General features: G+C 41.2%; 4 non-coding genes across 4 annotated transcripts; 1 reads left to right on the top strand and 3 right to left on the bottom strand.

The window, feature by feature from the left end:
• The first annotated feature begins 2360 nt into the window (after positions 1-2360).
• trnay-aua (transfer RNA tyrosine (anticodon AUA)) lies at positions 2361-2447 on the top strand. The gene is given in 2 exon segments: positions 2361-2397; positions 2412-2447. It is a non-coding gene; the product is annotated as a tRNA-Tyr (tRNA).
• A 519-nt stretch (positions 2448-2966) lies between these two features.
• On the bottom strand, positions 2967-3038 carry trnaw-cca (transfer RNA tryptophan (anticodon CCA)). Its single transcript has one exon. It is a non-coding gene; the product is annotated as a tRNA-Trp (tRNA).
• Positions 3039-6889: 3851 nt separating this feature from the next.
• On the bottom strand, positions 6890-6962 carry trnar-ccu (transfer RNA arginine (anticodon CCU)). Its single transcript has one exon. It is a non-coding gene; the product is annotated as a tRNA-Arg (tRNA).
• Positions 6963-8157: 1195 nt separating this feature from the next.
• On the bottom strand, positions 8158-8230 carry trnar-ccu (transfer RNA arginine (anticodon CCU)). Its single transcript has one exon. It is a non-coding gene; the product is annotated as a tRNA-Arg (tRNA).
• Positions 8231-17604: the final 9374 nt, after the last annotated feature.

Below are 17604 nucleotides of genomic sequence, written 5' to 3'. Positions count from 1 at the left end.
TCCTTGCTGCTACAGTCTGTAGCGACAACAGACCGCAAAAGATGATGGCCACGCCTGGGCTGATGGGAAATGTAGTTCCCGCTACCTCCCGTTCGCTCCATTCGCCTGAGCAAACTTTTCTCAGAAGACCTATCGTTTTATCGAGTCATGCGACCACGGTAGTATCGAAAAAATGTGTTATTGCGGTTTGACGGTATTTACAATACCGTTACATCCCTACCAGCAACCGTAACAGAAGACAGCACCAATAAAATTATGACAGAGGCTGAGGACAGGCTGTGGGGACTAATGGTGCATTCACACTGCACACTTTGTCTGCGTCAGGCAACGCTCCCAACGCATCTAGTTTGACGCATGTACGTTGAAGCTGGCAACGCTTGCTTTTTGGTGCGTTCACACCGCACACGTCAGGCAACGCACCCAACGCATCTAGTTTTTTGCACACTTCCCCTAAATAAACCATAGCAAACTATTGGGACTGGACATTTTGGGATCCTCTGTTGACCATGTTTCCCTAGCTAACGAAATGGGAAATAATTACGTTGAGAAAAGATTTGATAACGCCGATATCCCCGATCTCTTCAGCGATCTTCATCCAAGCAAGTTCCTTTACATTCCTGTCTTTATACAACCATGAGGGCGGATCATACAATTATCTGCGATTGCAGACGGCTACAATGAGCACTATATATATGTAATATAATTAAATTGAAAATGATTTTTTCTCCACTCCCGCTTCATTCAAGATACCTGTGGTGACGTCGCTACAGTGAGACGCTCTGATTGGTTGACGCATTGCGTCAAGTGTGTCAAGTCCGTCAAAAGTTCAGCTACCTGAACTTCTGCGTTGCTTGCGTTTGCTGCGTTGACGCTTGAAACGCAGGTAACGATTGAAAAGTTGATGGATCCAACGGACACAACGCAACGCAGAGCCTCTGACGGACTCAACCATTTACTTTACATGTAATCTTGCCGCAACTGACGCTTGACATTTGGGGCGGTGTGAACGCAGCATAAGGCAGAGGGGTGATGTTTTTTTTTTTTTTTTTTTTAGTGATCTGAAACCTGCTCAACAGATGAATCCTGCTGATGTTTACTTGAGTCTCTTCAAACTGTTTTCTCTGAGAGCGCTTTACCAACTTCAGATGTTCAACTACACTGGTATTCTAGTGTAAAAACAAGTGACTACTGATGAGTTTTTCAATCACTTAAATATCATTTATTTGTTTCATTTGTTGAACAGAACAGAAAAAGTTTTCAGAAGTTTTCCACATATCTGTGGTTAGATCAGGGTGCTCAATAATGTTTCTTTGACCTTCATTATGCATGTTTTGATTATACTTTGTTGTAAATAAATACAAATAATATAATACTCCATTCTTTGAATCTTCTCACATTGTTCCTTTCCTAATACTAACAGTAGTAATAATGGGCCATTAGGGCAGGGCTCTTTGTCTCTCAGGTGTGAATTGCTAAATATTCATGGCTCATTAACATTCCTTTGAATATTCCCTTTCAAACACAAAACATGTTTTAGAAAATGTATATCAATATATTGTTTTCTATGAACGTTTGACAAAAATCTAGCCTACGACATCTAATTCTTAAAAGTAGTGTGAACAAATGTTCTGTATGTGTTTCATGGCCTTATTTCAGTGACTTCAAAACTTTAGTTTTTCACTTACCACGCATAAACGTTATTTTCTCAAAAACACAAATGTACATTTCATGTTGCTTAAATATTATTGTAGCCCAATTTGTGCTAATTGCAATGTAATCGAATTTTGGCAATTAATATGTTTTTAAGATGAAGGAGTGGACTTCTGAATCGAGCTTGAACTCCATAATAATTATTATTATTATTAGAATTAGCAGGTAAAACATATATATTAGTAGTTACAGACTATGGTAAGAATCGTCTGACCTCAAGGTGATTTGGAGCCAGACACTCTACCGTTGCACTACAAGATAGCGTAAAAATTATTTAGTGTTTCATGCTTAAGCACTTTGATAAACTATGCAAATCAGCTAGTCTTTACACTCACAAAGTCAAGAACAGATCGCTTGACCTCAACATAATTGGAACACGCAACCCCCCGATGCGGGGTCAGGTGCACTACCATCGCGGCCATGAGGTCGAGAGAACAAGTCGGCGTTCCTTGCTTAATTGCTTTGATTCAATTTGCAAATCAGTCACGGTAAAGGGCTGTAGACTTTATACTATGGATGTCAAGAAGAGATCAACTGATGTGATTGGAACATGCAACCGCCTGATCTGGATTCAGCCATGCTACCGTTGTACCCCAAGACACCACAAACCTATCTGGTATTTCCTGCTTAAGCCACCTTTTGTCACCCTGCCTTCGATAGCTCAGCTGGTAGAGTGGAGGACTATATATGATAAATTGGCTATCCTTAGGTCGCTGGTTCGATTCTGGCTCGAAGGAGCTGACTTTTAAATTCGGCACGTAGATGTTTCCACGATTTCTTCAGAGATTGCAGGGCAAGATATGAAAAAGTAACACATCAAGAGGCAGATCTGTCACAGTACACAATGACAGGAATGCTTATTACATGAGATCTCAGGCTTAATAAAAATAACAGGTCAAGATACAAATCTATCACAGTACACCGGTGGTTTTCAATCCTGATCCTGGTGACCCCCTGCTCTGGGCTGTGTTTCCCAAAAGCATTGCAATCCTTAATACAACGTAGACGCATTGAAACCATTAGAGTTACAATCAACTTAGGGTTACGATGACTCTGGAAAACACGGCCCTGCATATTTTGTCCGTCTCCTTTTTCTGACACAACCGGATGAGTTCATGGAGCACTTCTCCTAACGAGCTAATGATCTGAATCAGGTGTGTTTAATAAAGGAGACATACAGAACGGTGGGATTGGAAACCACTGCAGCACACAATGACAGGACCTCTTTTCACATTAGAAGTCAACAAGAAATCACGTGACCCCGACGTGATTTGAACACGCAACCTTCTGATCTGGAGTCAGACGCACTACCGTTGCGCCACGAGGTCCTGAACCCAGAGGTGATGTATTTTGCTTAACCGCATTGACACAGAATGCAAATCAGTAAATATACGGTGCTCAAGGAACATTCTTGATGTTGGACTTCATACTCAGGAGATCAAAACAGATCGTCTGACCTCAAGGTGATTTGGGGCCAGACGCGCTACCGTTGCGCCACGAGGTCCTGAACCCAGAGGTGATGTATTTTGCTTAACCGCCTTGACACAGAATGCAAATCAGTAAATATATGGTGCTCAAGGAACATTCTTGATGTTGGACTTCATACTCAGGAGATCAAAAACAGATCTTCTGACCTCAAGGTGATTTGGGGCCAGACGCGCAACCGTTGCGCCACGAGGTCCTGAACCCAGAGGTGTTGTATTTTGCTTAACCGCCTTGACACAGAATGCAAATCAGTAAATATACGGTGCTCAAGGAACAATCTTGATGTTGGACTTCATACTCAGGAGATCAAAAACAGATCGTCTGACCTCAAGGTGATTTGGAGCCAAGCACTCTACCGTTGCACTACAAGATAGCGGAAAAATTATTTAGTGTTTCATGCTTAAGCACTTTGATAAACTATGCAAATCAGCTAGTCTTTACACTCACAAAGTCAAGAACAGATCGCTTGACCTCAACATAATTGGAACACGCAACCTTCCGATCAGGGGTCAGGCGCACTCTGTTTTCTCGGCCACGAGGTCAAGAAAACAAGTCGGCGTTCCTTGCTTAATTGCTTTGATTCAATTTGCAAATCAGTCACGGTAAAGGGCTGTAGACTTTATACTATGGATGTCAAGAAGAGATCAACTGATGTGATTGGAACATGCAACCGTCTGATCTGCATTCAGCCATGCTTCCGTTATACCCCAAGACATCACAAACCTATTCGGTGTTTCCTGCTTAAGCCACCTTTTGTGTCACCCTGCCTTCGATAGCTCCCAGCAAGCTTCCGCTGCGCCACTCTGCTTTCCTTGACGAGAGTACCATACGCCGGTCTTTTCAAAACCACTTGAGCCTGGCACACATTTCTAACTAGTCTATTATGTATGAATTTTTTTGCAAATTACAAAAATAATATAAAAGCGAAAAAAGCTTAGCAGAGGATGGTTTCAATCCATCGACCTCTGGGTTATGGGCCCAGCACGCTTCCGCTGCGCCACTCTGCTTGCCTTGATGTAGAGCCCGTGCACTGGTCTTTTCAACATAACTTGATTCTTGCACACATTTCTTTTTTTTTCTTTTCTTTTTTTTATTGGACAAATATCAGTAATACACAATTGTTAAAGATCAAAAGGTCCTCCATATTTTTTACATACAAGGTTAAACAAAAATTATCTACATCTGCAAATATTAAGTATACACAGGTATATATTATCATGCAATACAGTGTTCTTGGTCTTACTATACAAGCATATACAACCTGAATATACATATAAAAGTGTCTATTTCAACATACAGAAAAGAAAACAAAAACAAAACAACACTAACACCCCACCCACCCCTTCCGTCTGCTATATAAGCGATTCTTGCACACATTTCTAACTTGTCTTGCAGCACCAGGGGTCCGTTCTTCGTACCTCGCTAACTAAGTTAGCTGGATTTGATTGTTGACGATTTTGCGTGATCTTGGATCGTTCGGTTCTTCGAAGCTCATCCGGGACTTGCTGTCATAGTAACAGGTCCGTAAGCTTAAATATATATATACATATATATACTACCGTTCAAAAGTTTGGGGTCAGTACTTTTTTTTTTTAAGAAATTAATACTTTTATTAACCAAGGATGTATTAAGTTAATAAAAAAAATATTGAAAGTTAATAATAAATAATTTACACTGTTATAAAAATATATATTTTGAATAAACAGAGTACTTTTTAAACTTGTTATTCATGAAAGAATCCTGAAAAAAAAAAAATCATAGGTTCCAAAAATATTTGCAGCACAACTGTTGATATTATCCAACATTGATCATTCTAATAATAAATCAGTATATTAGAATGATTATTGAAGGATCATGTGACACTGAAGACTGGAGTAACAGCTGATAAAAATTCAGCTTTTCATCACAGGAATAAATTCTATTTTAAAGTATGTAAAAAAAACAAAAAAAAACAAAAACATTATTTTATATTGTAAAAACAATTCGCAATATTACTGTTTTTTCTGTATTTTTAATCAAATAAATGCAGTCTTGATGAGTCGAAGAGACTTCTTTAAAGACTATTACAAGTCTTTCTGACCCCAAACATTTAAACGGTAGTGTATAAAAAAATAAAAATATAAATAAAATAACATATCAAGGAAATAACATGTAACATGGGCAGCATTAACGCATTTAATTTGTTCACTACTTTTTGCCAGCCCTCTCTCCTTGCTTTTCCAGCCTTTGCAGTTTTCCCTTGCGTTTTAATTAAACTCTGAAACTCCTGAAAACCCTCAATCAAGAGTTCTTGCTCTGCTGCAGAAAAATACTGAGCTCGCTCCTTCGTCATGTTCGCCGACCAATCAAAGAGTTGCTGATCAATGTTTCTACTATCGATACGTAGCCCCTTTTAAGCCACCCAGTGATTTCAAATAACTTCATCCAGCTATACTAATCATCAACAACAGGTGCGTTCGGAGAACCGGAATAGCGAGCTCATAGTTAGCGCGATGATTTGATCTTGGAAGTGTCATTTGATCTTGGATGTAGTAAGCGACGTACGAAGAACGGACCCCTGGGCACATATAAAAGTGAAACAAGCTTAGCAGAGGATGGTTTCGATCCATCGACTTCTGGCTTATGGGCCCAGCACGCCTTCGCTGCGCCACTCTGCTGAAAGTCACCCCAGATGGGACTCGAACCCACAATCCCTGGTTTAGGAGGTCAGTGCCTTATCCATTAGGCCACTGTGGCTGTCATGTAGTTGCTTACTTTTTCTTTTAGTTCTCCATCTCATTCAGCTTCTGGATGAACAACTATTGTGAGAGGACCAAGTGACTTTAGGTTTTCACGAACAGGCTCTGAACATTTCTCTTTTTTCGGGGCTCTGTCATATATACAAACTCAGAAGCCTTAGCAGAGGATGGTTTCGATCCATCGACCTCTGGGTTATGGGCCCAGCACGCTTCCGCTGCGCCACTCTGCTTGACTTGATGTGGAGCTCGTGCACTGGTCTTTTCAACATAACATGAATCTTGCACACATTTCAAACTTGTCTTGAAGCACTTGGGCACAAATAAAAGTGAAACAAGCTTAGCAGAGGATGGTTTCAATCCATCGACCTCTGGGTTATGGGCCCAGCACGCTTCCGCTGCGCCACTCTGCTTGATTTGATGTAGAGCTCATGCACTGGTCTTTTCAACATAACATGATTCTTGCACAAATTTCTAACTTGTCTTGAAGCACTTGAGCACAAATAAAAGTGTAACAAGCTTAGCTGAGGATGGTTTCGATCCATCGACCTCTGGGTTATGGGCCCAGCACGCTTCCGCTGTGCCACTCTGCTCGCCTTGATGTAGAACCCATGCACTGGTCTTTTCAACATAACTTGATTCTTGCACACATTTCTAACTTGTCTTGCAGCACCTGGGCACATATAGAAGTGAAACAAGCTTAGCAGAGGACAGTTTCGATCCATCGACCTCTGGGTTATGGGCCCAGCACGCTTCCGCTGCGCCACTCTGCTCACCTTGATGTAGAGCCAGTACACTGGTCTTTTCAGCATCACTTGATTCTGACACACATTTCTAACTTGTCTTGCAGCACCTGAGCACATATAAAAGTGAAACAAGCTTAGCAGAGGATGGTTTTGATCCATCGACCTCTGGGTTATGGGCCCAGCACGGCTTCGTTGCGCCACTCTGCTGAAAGTCACCCCAGATGGGACTCGAACCCACAATCCCTGGCTTAGGAGGCCAGTGCCTTATCCATTAGGCCACTGGGGCTGTCATGCAGCTGCTTTTTCTTTTAGGTCTTCATCTCATTCAGCTTCTGGATGAACAACTTTTGTGAGAGGACCAAGTGACGTTAGGTTTTCACAAACAGGTTCTGAACATTTCTCTTTTTTGGGGGCTCTGTAATATATACAAACTCAGAAGTCTTAGCAGAGGAAGGTTTCGACCCATTGACCTCTGGGTTATGGGTCCAGCACACTTCCGCTGCGCCACTCTGCTTGACTTGATGTAGAGCTCGTGCACTGGTCTTTTCAACATAACATGATTCTTGCACAAATTTCTAACTTGTCTTGAAGCACTTGGGCACATATAAAAGTGACACAAGTTTAGCAGAGGATGATTTCGATCCATCGACCTCTGGGTTATGGGCCCAGCACGCTTCCGCTGCGCCACTCTGCTTGTCTCGATGTAAAGCCTGTGCACTGGTCTTTTCAACCTAACTTGAATCTTGCACACATTTCCAACTTGTCTTGCAGCACCTGGGCACATATAAAAGTGACACAAGTTTAGCAGAGGATGGTTTCGATCCATCGACCTCTGGGTTATGGGCCCAGCAAGCTTCCGCTGCGCCACTCTGCTTTCCTTGAAGAGAGAACCATACGCCGGTCTTTTCAAAACCACTTGAGCCTGGCACACATTTCTAACTAGTCTATTATGTATGAATATTTTTGCAAATTACAACAAGTTTACCAGTTGCATCGTCGTTTCTTTGAGCAGCACCTGGGCACATATGAAAGCGAAAAAAGCTTAGCAGAGTATGGTTTCGATCCTTCGACCTCTGGGTTATTGGCCCAGCACGCTTCCGCTGCGCCACTCTGCTTGTCTTGATATAGAGCCTGTGCGCTGGTCTTTTCAACATAACATGATTCTTGCACATATTTCTAACTTGTCTTGCAGCACTTGGGCACATATAAAAGTGAAACAAGATTAGCAGAGGATGGTTTCGATCCATCGACCTCTGGGTTATGGGCCCAGCACGCTTCCGCTGCGCCACTCTGCTCACCTTGATGTAGAGCCTGTGCACTGGTCTTTTCAACATCACTTGATTCTGGCACACGTTTCTAACTTGTCTTGCAGCACCTGAGCACATATAAAAGTGAAACAAGATTAGCAGAGGATGGTTTCGATCCATCGACTTCTGGGTTATGGGCCCAGCACGCCTTCGTTGCGCCACTCTGCTGAAAGTCACCCCAGATGGGACTCGAACCCACAATCCCTGGCTTAGGAGGCCAGTGCCTTATCCATTAGGCCACTGGGGCTGTCTTGCGGCTGTTTACTTTTTCTTTTAGTTCTTCATCTCATTCAGCTTCTGGATGAACAACTTTTGTGAGAGGACCAAGTGACTTTAGGTTTTCACAAACAGGCTCTGAACATTTCTCTTTTTTGGGGGCTCTGTCATATATACAAGCTCAGAAGTCTTAGCAGAGGAAGGTTTCGATCCATTGACCTCTGGGTTATGGGCCCAGCACGCTTCTGCTGCGCCACTCTGCTTGACTTGATGTAGAGCTCGTGCACTGTTCTTTTCAACATAACATGATTCTTGCACAAATTTCTAACTTGTCTTGAAGCACTTGGGCACATATAAAAGTGACACAAGCTTAGCAGAGGATGGTTTTGATCCATCGACCTCTGGGTTATGGGCCTAGCACGCTTCCGCTGCGCCACTCTGCTTGACTTTATGTAGAGCTTGTGCACTGGTCTTTTCAACATAACATGATTCTTGCACAAATTTCTAACTTGTCTTGAAGCACCTGGGCACAAATAAAAGTGAAACAAGCTTAGCAGAGGATGGTTTCGATCCATCGACCTCTGGGTTATGGGCCCAGCACTCTTCCGCTGCGCCACTCTGCTTGTCTCGATGTAAAGCCTGTGCACTGGTCTTTTCAACATAACTTGAATCTTGCACACATTTCCAACTTTTCTTGCAGCACCTGGGCACATATAAAAGTGACACAAGTTTAGCAGAGGATGGTTTCGATCCATCGACCTCTGGGTTATGGGCCCAGCAAGCTTCCGCTGCGCCACTCTGCTTTCCTTGAAGAGATAACCACACCCCGGTCTTTTCAAAACCACTTGAGCCTGGCACACATTTCTAACTAGTCTATTATGTATGAATATTTTTGCAAATTACAACAAGTTTACCAGTTGCATCGTCGTTTCTTTGAGCAGCACCTGGGCACATATGAAAGCAAAAAAGGTTAGCAGAGTATGGTTTCGATCCTTCGACCTCTGGGTTATTGGCGCAGCATGCTTCCGCTGCACCACTCTGCTTGTCTTGATACAGAGCCTGTGCGCTGGTCTTTTCAACATAACATGATTCTTGCACATATTTCTAACTTGTCTTGCAGCACTTGGGCACATATAAAAGTGAAACAAGATTAGCAGAGGATGGTTTCGATCCATCGACCTCTGGGTTATGGGCCCAGCACGCTTTCGTTGCACCACTCTGCTGAAAGTCACCCCAGATGGGACTCGAACCCACAATCCCTGGCTTAGAGGCCAGTGCCTTATCCATTAGGCCACTTGGGCTGTCACGTGACTGTTTACTTTTCTTTTAGTTCTTCATCTCATTCAGCTTCTGGATGAACAACTTTTGTGAGAGGACCAAGTGACTTTAGGTTATCACGAACAGGCTCTGCACATTTCTCTTTTTTGGGGGCTCTGTCATATATACAAGCGCAGAAGTCTTAGCAGAGGATGGTTTCAATCCATCGACCTCTGGGTTATGGGTCCAGCACGCTTCCGCTGCGCCACTCTGCTTGACTTAATGTGGCGCTCGTGCACTGGTCTTTTCAACATAACATGATTCTTGTACATATTTCTAACTTTTCTTGCAGCACTTGGGCACAAATCAAAGTGAAACAAGCTTAGCAGAGGATGGTTTCGATCCATCGACCTCTGGGTTATGGGAACAGCACGCTTCCGCGGCGCCACTGTGCTTGTCTTGGTATAGAGCCTGTGCACTGGTCTTTTCAACATAACATGATTCTTGTACATATTTCTAACTTTTCTTGCAGCACTTGGGCACATATAAAAGTGAAACAAGCTTAGCAGAGGATGGTTTCGATCCATCGACCTCTGGGTTACGGGACCAGCACGCTTCCGCTGCGCCACTCTGCTCACCTTGATGTAGAGCCCGTACACTGGTCTTTTCAACATCACTTGATTCTGGCACACATTTCTAACTTGTCTTGCAGCACCTGAGCACATATACAAGTGAAACAATCTTAGCAGAGGATGGTTTCAATCCATCGACTTCTGGGCCCAGCACGCTTTCGCTGCGCCACTCTGCTGAAAGTCACCCCAGATGGGACTCTGTTTTGCTCGTTCATTCTCATGAGTGTGTACATTCCACCGCAAGCGCACGTGAGCCTGGCGTTACAGAAACTCGCTGATCACATCACAGAGACAGAACAACAACACCCGGACTCTGTTTTAATCATTCTTGGGGATTTTAATAGAGCAAATCTCTCCCGTGAACTTCCAAAATACAGACAGCACATCACATGTCCGACCAGAGATAGAAATATATTGGACCACTGTTACACCACAATAAGGAATGCATATCACTCTGTCTCACGGGCAGCTTTGGGACTTTCTGATCACTGCCTGGTTCATCTTATACCAACCTATAGGCAACAACTTAAATCTGCTAAACCTGTAGCAAAGTCTGTAAAGAGATGGACCAACGAAACAGAGCGGGCTTTACAAGCCTGTTTCGAATGTACTGATTGGAGTGTTTTTGAAGCTGCTGCTACTGATCTGGACGAGCTTACAGAGACTGTTACTTCATATATCAGTTTCTGTGAGGATTTATGCATTCCTACCAGGACTCGCTTAACTTACAACAACGACAAACCATGGTTCACTGCAAAACTCAGACAGCTTCGTCATGTCAAAGATGATGCTTACAGGAAAGGGGACAAAGTCTTGTATAAAGAGGCCAAATACACACTGGAAAAGGAGATCAAAGTGGCAAAGAGAAATTATTCCGAAAAGATAAGGAACCAATTTCATTCCAGTGACTCTTCATCAGTGTGGAAAGGTCTAAAACACATCACCAATTACAAGACATCATCCCTTAGCACTTTGCAGAATCAGCAACTGGCAGACGATCTGAACGAGTTCTATTGTCGGTTTGAAAAGACACCATTTACACCTCCAACATCACCCCTCTCCCCCACTCCTGCAACTCCCATTCAAATCAGTGAAGATGAGGTACGCAAGGTCTTCAAAAAGAACAAAAGAAGAAAGGCACCAGGCCCTGACGGTGTCACACCAGCCTGTCTGAAAACCTGTGCAGATCAGCTGGAACCCATTTTCTCACAGATCTTCAATAGGTCTTTGGAGTTGTGTGAAGTCCCCGCCTCTCTGAAACGCTCGGAAATCATCCCCATTCCAAAGAAACCCAAAATAACAGGACTTAACTACTACAGACCTGTGGCGCTAACATCTGTCGTCATGAAGTCGTTTGAGAAACTGGTTCTGGCTTATCTGAGGGACATCACCAGACCCTCACTGGACCCCCTGCAGTTTGCTTATCGTGCAAACAGGTCTGTAGATGATGCAGTGAACATGAGTCTACATTTCATACTACAGCATCTGGACAAATCAGGGACTTACGCGAGGATCCTGTTTGTGGACTTCAGTTCAGCCTTCAACACTATCATCCCAAACCTCCTCCTGCCCAAACTAACTCAGCTCTCTGTGCCCACATCAGTCTGTCAGTGGATCAACAGCTTCATGACAGACAGGCAGCAGCTAGTGAGGCTAGGAAAATTCTCATCCAGCACCCGTACTATCAGCACTGGCGCCCCTCAGGGTTGTGTCCTCTCCCCACTGCTCCTCTCCCTGTATACAAATGACTGTACCTCCAAAGACCCCTCTGTCAAGCTCCTGAAGTTTGCAGACGACACCACACTTATCGGCCTCATTCAGGACGGTGACGAGTCTGCTTACAGACAGGAGGTAAAAGAGCTGGCTGTCTGGTGCAGTCATAACAACCTGGAGCTCAACACGCTCAAAACTGTGGAGTTGATCATAGACTTCAGGAAAACCCCCCCTGCTCTCCCCCCACTCACCATCATGAACAGCACTGTAAACACAGTGGAGTCATTCAGGTTCCTTGGAAATACCATCTCTCAGGACCTGAAGTGGGACATTCACATAGACTCCATTGTGAAAAAGGCCCAGCAGAGGCTGTACTTCCTCCGCCAGCTGAGGAAACTCAACCTGCCACAGGAACTGCTGAAACAGTTTTACTCTGCCATCATTGAATCCGTCCTCTGCACTTCAATTACCATCTGGTTCAGCTCAGCTACAAATTCTGATCTCAGAAGACTACGTCGGATAGTCCGGACTGCTGAGCGAATCATTGGTACAACCCTCCCTACCCTTCAAGATCTGTACTTATCCAGAGTACGAAAAAGGGCTGCCAAAATTACTCTGGACCCCTCACATCCAGCACACTCACTTTTTGAACTGTTACCATCCGGTCGGCGCTACAGAGCACTGAGCACTAGAACGACCAGACACCGAAACAGTTTCTTTCCTCAGGCAATCCATCTCATGAACACTTGATCGTGGAACATACAACACTATACATTCTTTATTCATTTTTCCGTTATTTATTTAAAGCACATACTTACTTCCATTCAAATGTCTTTGCTATTTTTGCACATTGTCTGTCTTGTATACCTCTATATTGTTCTTTTTATAATATGTATCGTCTTGTCACTGTCATTCTGTAGCACTGTGGAGCTCTGTCACAAAAACAAATTCCTAGTATGTGCAAACATACCTGGCAATAAAGCTCATTCTGATTCTGATTCTGACTCGAACCCACAATCCCTGGCTTAGGAGGCCAGTGCCTTATCCATTAGGCTACCTGGAGCAGGATCGTCTTTTTCCACGGCCGTCTCCTCGTCCAATCGCCGATCTCGACGTCCATTGTGAGAATGGACGAGAGCCAGTCGCGTTGCTCGCCATCCATTGTGAGAATGGACGAGAGCCAATCGCGTCGCTCGCGGTCCATTGTGAGAATGTACGAGAGCCAATCGCATCGCTCGCCATCCATTGTGAGAATGTACGAGAGCCAATCGCGTCGCTCGCCATCCATTGTGAGAATGGACGAGAGCCAATCGCATCGCTCGAGCTCAATTGTTGAGAGCCACTCACCGCGCTTAGTTTCATTCTAAGTCAGGTTCAAAAATCAGACGAACGGAATATAGGATAACTTTTCAAAGTAAGTAATACATGTTTTCTACTTTCTTCCTCTCTGTTTACAATGTTCTTAATTGGTAACTCGTTACGTTTCCGTCCGTCGTTCATCCGTGTTTGGTGTTCACAAACTTTTGAGTCACGAATTGCCCATAATGAAACACTGTTTAAATGTAATCTAACTTTCTAAAGTCCATTTACTCATTCTTAAGTTCGATTTAAATGGGGGAAAAACGCGTTTCAGCTGTAAATGCAGTCATCCCTTATGACAATTTACCTTGTTTTTACTATAGTAAAAGCGTAGTAACCATGTTGTGTTTTTGGCTGATCGATTACAACTGTATGAACACAGTCTTACTATAAATGAAAATCTGAATGAACAGCAACAACAAAAAACGTGCTTGTGTTTGTCATCATTTACCATGGCTTTACTATAGTGAAAGTGTAGTAATCATGTTTTCTTTTCATTACTTGCCTATAATCTCACATATTAAACACAATTGTGCCTGTAATCCTACTTATTAAACTCAGTTTACTTGTTCTTTAAGTGTAAACACAGTCTTACCATAAATAAAAATATGAATGAAAAAAAAACAAGTCATTTACCATGCTTTTACTATAGTTAAAGTGTAGTAATCATGTTTTGTTTCCATGATTTGTCTATAATCTCACATATAAAACACCATTTGCCTGTAATTTTGCATAGTAAACACATCTATTCTATTTAAAGTTTGATTTGGATTTAAAAAATATGTTTAGTTGTAGACATTGTCATTTCTAATTAACATTTAATGTGATTTTGCTGTGTGAATGTAGTAATCAAGTTTTGTGTTTGCAGATGGATTACTATTTATATAAACAGATGCAAGTGCTACAAATAATAATTTAAATGAAAATGCAATGTTATATAGACATCCCTTACAAAAATTAATGAATAAAAATAAATGTTCTTTGTTCTTTTTTTTTCTCAGATTGATTATCATATGTATAACCACAGCTTTTAACTAACAATGTACTTTATTTTACATTGTCATTAATACATGCTATATGTAGTTAGTATAGTAATAATAATTGGATGCAACTAACTGTAAACCAAACAAAACAATAATCTTATCCCTATCGTAACTGCATGTAGTAATTTCATATTCAAATACTTATATGTATAATTGTAGTGTAACATCTTTAATTAAATGTGTAACCTTGTTTTGCTTTATTAGCAATAAAATAATGTTTAATTGTTGTAATGGGTGCCATTATTTAGTCAGCTTGAATATATATTGTTGTATCATTATAAAAAAATTAAAAACATTTGTGTAGTTGTCCAATACCTGCAAAATGCACATTACTAACTATTTTTTCCCTATTATATTTAGATGAGCATTAAGCCAAAGAGCCACAAGATTCATTCAGTATTAAAGATATAATAAGTTACATACAAGAGAAAAATATGAAAGGGTATGTGATAAGTCTTGATTTTGAAAAAGCTTTCGACAGGGTGGAGCATCAGTTTTTATTTGAGATTTTAAAGATATTTGGTTTTGGAGAGAATTTTATACAGTGGATAAGAATTTTATATAAAGGTGTGGTGACTAGAATCAAGTGTAACGGCTTTTTAACTCAGAGTTTTAAACTTACAAGGTCTGTCAGACAAGGGTGCCCCCTTTCAGCCCTATTATACTCTCTGGTGGCAGAGCCCTTGGGTCTTGCTATAATGAAAAATAAGGATGTAAGAGGAATAGAAATTGATGGCAGAGGGCAGGAGAATAGTATCTTTCAGTATGCAGATGACACAACTTTAATAATAAGAGATCTAAAGAGCGTCAAAGTGGCAATCGAAGTGGTTCAGGAATACTGCAGTAGATCAGGAGGGAAATTGAATCAGGATAAAACTGTGTACATGAGATTTGGTGAAGCTACTATTTTAAAAGATGTTTTTACTTTTCAAGAAGTTAGAGAAGTGAAAATTTTAGGAGTTTTAATGGGGCACGATGACAGGGAAACGAATGACATTATGTGGGAAGAGATTTTAGGAGCCATAGAAAGAAAGTTGAATTTATGGAAACTGAGAAACTTGTGCTTGAAAGGGAAGGTTCTAGTATTAAATGTTTTAATGGTGTCGAAGCTATGGTACATTTTACATGTTGCATGCATGCCACTTTGGGTTGAGAAAAGGCTAAAGAAAAGTTTTATGGATTTTTTATGGGAAAAGAAGCCACCGAGAATATCATATGATACCCTTATAGGGGTGGCTGAGAAGGGAGGTTTGGGGCTTTTAGACGTAGCACTGAGGAAGAAAAGTTTAAGAGTCAAAATGGTGAAGAAATTTTTAAATGAAAATATTGACACGGTCTGGAAAAAAACTATGATGTACTTTTTAAGCAAATGTGGGAATTTAAATCTGGGAGAGAACATTTTATGGATGAAGACAAAAAATTGGATGTGCAAAGATCTGCCTAACTTTTACAAAGAACTCTTAAGTGCCTGGGGAGAGTTTTTGAAACATGTGCAGTATGTTCCTAAAGGAAGAGATGATATTTTAAATCAACCATTGTTTTTAAACAAGAGCATTATCAATGAAGGAAAGGAATTGTTTTTTAAGAAATGGTGTGATGTGGGGATTGTCAAAGTGAGAGATGTGTTTTACGATTTTCAAAAAGGTTTTTTACCGGTTCAGTTTGTCATTGATGCAATGGAGGATGAGAAGGAGGACTACATTAAGAAAGAGATTGCGAAACAGTATGGTATTATCAAAAGTGCAATACCAAAAGACTGGGTTAAGATCAGGGCTCTGAACCGGTTTAAGGAACGAAAACGAAAAACGAAAACAAATGACATTAAACAGGAACAGGAACAAAAACGAAAACAAAATCAATTTTAATCGTTCTGAACAGAAACAGAAACAGAAACTCCAAATTAACCGGTTAATAACGGTATTTTTATCGTTCTCTTTATTATATCAATTTGGCAGACCAAAAACATGAATTCAAATTGTGTGCGCAAATGAGACGGTGACGCATACACCGTGAAATGCCCGCGAAGCAGACGTCATAAGCAGAGCCCTTTCTGATGCGACGAGCTTAAGGTTACCAAGCACCTGCTGTTTCATGTGCAAAGGTATGTTTAGGTTTAAGTTATTGTAGCCTAATTATGGCTATGCATATTAGGTAAGGAATAATTAAGTCAACAGGTTTTTATCGCAGATTAAGACGTGTGGTCAGAATGTGAAGCGGATGGTCTTGAAGGGGCTTATTTCGCTATAGTATTATCAAACAAGAAAATTGTTTAAAAAAATGATTAGCTCATTTGTAACGCGTTTCCAGGCACGGCCGTAGCCAGCTATGAGGTCACCGAGGTCTGGCCATTGGTCATTTTTGTATATACAAAAATAAAATGCCAAGCTCTCTGAATGATTATTAAGCCGTTTAAACCACCTCATATCGCATGAGTGTTTGCAATTCATGTTGATGCGAGAAGCTAGCGCAGTGAACGGGGCTTGAGAGCGCGTTTTGAGAGCGCGTGTGCAGCCTCCGTTTGTTGCCAGATCCACCTATTATACGTGTATTTTTCCAATTTAGTGTGACACTTTGGGACGTTTATAAAGTGGAAAGTGGAAAGTTGAACGTTAGTGTTACTGATATATTAATCTTGTTTAAAAAACACAAGCTTTGAACTTATTTCGGATATCTTTTTCTGTCTTTTTGTAATTGCTTGTTTTTCGTAGCAATATCTGGCAACATTGTACTTTCATAAAAAAAATCTTCTGACGCTAGGCTATATCAAAGACTATAGAATACCATCTTACCATTTTACCATTCTTAAAAGGACTTTGGCTATATGTAGTGCATTTGAGGGTGTTAATATAGCACAATTTTTCAAACCCTGGTTGTGAACTCGTTTACTTTCGGTTTTAAAGACAAGAAGTTCAAATGACACGAACACGGAATTTGGTTTAATCATTTGTAAACATAATGCCAAACATGTTATTAAAAGGCACACACTATCTATCTATCTATCTATCTATCTATCTATCTATCTATCTATCTATCTATCTATCTATCTATCTATCTATCTATCTATCTATCTATCGTGCTGTGCAATAAAATAACGTTATTAACCGGTATTTTTTCTAGAAAACCGTTCTCGGAACGTATTGTTTAATGAGGAACGCTAGAACAGAAACGTTATAATATCGATTCTGCTCGGAGTGAACCGAATGGATTTTTTTTCCGTTTTTAAGCCCTGGTTAAGATAATAGAAAGTGGTGAACCTGGTATAAGAGAAAAGGAGGTGTATGCAATGGTTGATGGAAAATTGTGTATTTTTAATGAATGTACTGTCAAAAGATTTTATGGTATTTTTAGAGATGCAGCTTTTAAGAAACCCAATGCTAGTGACTACTGGCTACAGAAATACG

Source organism: Garra rufa, chromosome 1, assembly GCF_049309525.1.
Source record: "Garra rufa chromosome 1, GarRuf1.0, whole genome shotgun sequence".
Classification (NCBI taxonomy): Eukaryota; Metazoa; Chordata; class Actinopteri; order Cypriniformes; family Cyprinidae; genus Garra; species Garra rufa.
This window is presented reverse-complemented; position numbering and strand designations above follow the sequence as displayed.